The sequence below is a fragment of the Sander lucioperca genome, chromosome 7 (genome assembly GCF_008315115.2).
Source record: "Sander lucioperca isolate FBNREF2018 chromosome 7, SLUC_FBN_1.2, whole genome shotgun sequence".
Lineage (NCBI taxonomy): Eukaryota > Metazoa > Chordata > Actinopteri > Perciformes > Percidae > Sander > Sander lucioperca.
In genome coordinates this window covers 37,158,835-37,162,612 of record NC_050179.1, presented here as the reverse complement: position 1 = coordinate 37,162,612, position 3,778 = coordinate 37,158,835, and the positions used below count along the sequence as shown (strand labels likewise).

The following is a 3,778-nucleotide window of genomic DNA, read 5'->3' as shown; positions in this document are numbered from 1 at the left end:
AAGGTAACGTGAAAGTGACAGAGGGGGGTGTCCTGAACAAACCCGCCATTTTTAAATAGTTTAGCCAGCTGTGGGTTTTTTTGCTGCCTCCAGCTTCATCTGAAACAAAATGTTTCTTCTGGCAACAACAACACACCTTCCACGTTCTGTGTGTGTGTGTCGCGTTAGGTCACGGCAGTTTACTGCGGCGCCGCTACGACGACCAGCCAAGCTCGCCTCATGCATGAGGAGGTACTAAATCTGCAATGGAAAAAGGAGGACGGGGCACCGCGGCCGACTCGAGTCGAGCCGAGTAGAGCTGGTACTAGCAGTGGAAAAACGCCATTAGATAGTATGATGATGTCTCACTGAGTATAAAAAGCTGCCTGGCTCTTGATGGCAGGAAGGCTAAAGGTTAAGGGAGGAGCCTGGCTATCATTAAGATGTCTTGTACAGTAAACACGTCTGGAAGTTAAGCTAAAGCTGCATTTTGTACATAGTATGCAGCTTGTGTTATAGTGGATAAATCAGAAAGCTATAGTAGTATGTGTGCGAGTGCTAGCCCGGAAATAATGAGCGGGATGAGTGATGGACGCCTCTCAAAATATGATGAAAATCTTTTAAACTGACCTTTGTTGATCTGAAATGAAGACAGATTCAGCAACTGCACGGCCTATTTCTCTCTTAAAATGTTTTCAGAAACACGTTTCGGTGAACTATTTTAGTACAATATGAGATATCGTATATCTCAATAAATCATCAGAACATTCATACTCCTGAATGTGGAGACAGACTCAGTTTCAGTAATGTCTGTTTTTATAATATAATGAGTTGATGTCTCTGTTGTTATTATTTGCTGCTCTGTGGACACAAAGACTGAGAGGAACCAGCAGAGGGAGACAGTACAGATAGTTTCTGCTCCTTTATTCTTCTCCTCCTCTACATCTCAGAGGGAAATATTGGGCTTTTTACTGCAGTAAATCTATCTGATAATTATATGTACGTGTTAAAGTCAAAATAGTTCATCTAGACGTCAGAGTTTGGACATCATCCCTCTGGAGTTCTGATTCTTCAGGGGTCAGGAGATCATCTTTGCCTGGGTTTAAATATGATTTATGAAATAAGAAATACAGAAAACATTACAAAACATGAGTCCCATATGGTCTAGTGGTCAGTATTCCTGGTTTTCACGCAGATTGCCTGGGTTCAACTCCTGGTAGGGGAATCAGTATTAAGTTGAATTAATTCTCCTGTAGTCTTCAGGTTCAATTTCACCCATTTTCAAAAAATGTCTATATCATAAATTTAGGTTTCTTTCAACCAAATTGCCAAAAATGAATGTAGATCCATTTAACGCTCTTCTCAAGTAAAATGAAGGATCACTTCACTACTTTCATTGAATTTTGGGTGTTTTTTTTCAATTATATAGCATATTTCTGCTTTTTAAAACTCAAAAATTAGGTTCAGTGTCCATGAATTCCAAGAATAAGTTTAAAACTCGTTGTATGAGTAGGTAGTAGGCCCAGTGGGGGAAAAAGCGCCAAATGTAAAAGTGACAAAAATGTCGTAAAAAGGGTCAAAAACTTGGAAAAAAAATGTAAAAAAAACCAACAAAAACATTGAAAAAACAACAAAAATAAAAAAAAAATGAAAAAACTGCAACAAAAAGTGCCGTAAGGTGAAAGACTTGTTGAAAAAAGTGTATGTGTTAATTTTTCATATTTCTTTAGCCGGGAGGACAACACAAGGGGTTAGACTGGATTCAGGTAAGTTATCTTCTGTTACGTTTACGTCTGGCATCCACACTACTGCGGCGTTTCCGAGCCCCTAAAACTTTAACATTTGGAAACTCTGCTGCCCCCGTTCTGGTTTATAAACTGCTGCGTTGCTTTGTAGTCTGGACGGACTCAAACGGAGACATTTGGAGACGATGACCCAGGTCGGTCTGTGGAAAAGGGAAGAAAAGCTCAAGTTCCCAAATTAACCCTCCTGTTGTCTTCTTTTTTTCAACGTTTTGGTCGTCGCTGTTCCCGATGATTTTGTCACTTTTTTCGTTGTTTTTTCCCGACATTTTTTAAGCTTTTTACCAATGTTTTTGTCTGTTTTTTTCCATGCTTTTTTTATTTAATTTTTTTTTTTATGTCTTTGAAGCTTTGTCTGACATTTTTGTGACTTTTTTTCAACATGCTGTTATAATTTCTTTTTTTTCAAATGCTATAAAATACAATAAAACACCCACATTCAATGAAAGTAGTGAACTGATCATTAATTTTACTTGTGAAGAGCGTTGTAGGGAACCATCCACGTTACTCTTTTTGACAATTTTGTTGAAAAAACAAAAGAAATTTCTGATGTAGAAATTTTTGAAAATGGGTCAAATTTGACCCGAAGACAACAGGAGGGTTAAAGAGGACAAAATGCTGTCATTTCATTTGTTTAATTAAACTCATATTACAGTAAATCAACGCTGACGCGTTCCGGCACTAAAGCCAAATGTCAAACACGGCCGAACTGAAGCTCACACTTTTGTCTCTTAGGTGACGAGAAACAAAGACGCGTGAAAGCGATCTCGTGTAGCTTGAAGAAACTAATATCTTCGGCTACAGAACATCAGTCCCATATGGTCTAGCGGTCAGGATTCCTGGTTTTCACCCAGGCGGCCCGGGTTCAACTCCCGGTATGGGAATCAGTGTTTCTTTGATCATCGATTAACATTTGGCGTCCAACGTAGAAGTGAAGACGTAGCCTCAGAGGATGCTGTGGTCCCTCAATCACTCAGACTCTCCTCTGTTAGAAGATTTCAAAACACTTAAATGAAGTGATGTTTTTTTCACACAAACGCATCAACGTAAGCGACGGAAAAAGTTACAAATGATGCCGATAACAACGACAAAAAAGGCAAAAAGAAAGTTGACACAAACGTTAAAAAAAGCAACAAAAAACGTCAACATAACCATGAAAGAAATGCCGGAAGAACTAAAGGCCCTGACACACCAACCTGATAATCAGCCGTCTGACAGTTTGGCGAGGTAGGTGACTCGAGTCTGTTCGGTGTGTTCCGTGCCGTCGTCCGTCAGAGGAGCCGTCGTCCTTCATTTTGGCCGACCTGACTTGCTGGGTCGGAGGGCGGGCAGTCAGACTTCAATGACCCATCTGATTGGTTGAGAGCTAACCCGGAAATGACGAGCGGGATGAGCGTGACTAGACTCTCTCAAAATCTGACGAAAACCTTTCAAACTGACCTTTGTTGATCTGAAATGAAGACAGATTCAGCAACTGCACGGCCTATTTCTCTCTTAAAATGTTTTCGGTGAACTATTTTAGTAAAATATGAGATCGTATTCTGAACGAGCTGCCATTATGCCGGTTGAATAATGTAGACCCATGTGACGCGTTCGTCCAATCAGCTGCCGGTTTTCATTTTTTGGGCAACAATACAGATTAGCGCCGCCTGCTGCTATGGAGACGTATTACAAGTCGGCGTTGCTTCGAGGCACTTTTTGGACCTCGGGGAGCCGACCGATCAGTCCGACTGCCTTTTCTGCCGACGGTCAGCTGTCGGGTTGGTGTGTCAGGGGCTTAAGAGACAAAAGAGCGAGCTTCAGTCTGAGTGTTATCCGAGGAAGGTTGAAATCACCACCAGCGATGTAACTAATGCCCTGTTTACACGTACATGGTTATTTTAAAAAACTGAGACATTTCCCTTCATTTGTGCCCTTCGTTTACACGCAAACGGAGAATTCTCCTCTGAAAACAAGTCTTTCTAAAAGCTCCGGCCAGAGTGGAGATTTTGAAAATC

At 40.9% G+C, this 3,778-nt stretch overlaps 1 non-coding gene across 1 annotated transcript; it reads left to right on the top strand.

The window, feature by feature from the left end:
- Positions 1–2,593: 2,593 nt before the first annotated feature.
- On the top strand, positions 2,594–2,665 carry trnae-uuc. Its single transcript has one exon. It is a non-coding gene; the product is annotated as a tRNA-Glu (tRNA).
- Positions 2,666–3,778: the final 1,113 nt, after the last annotated feature.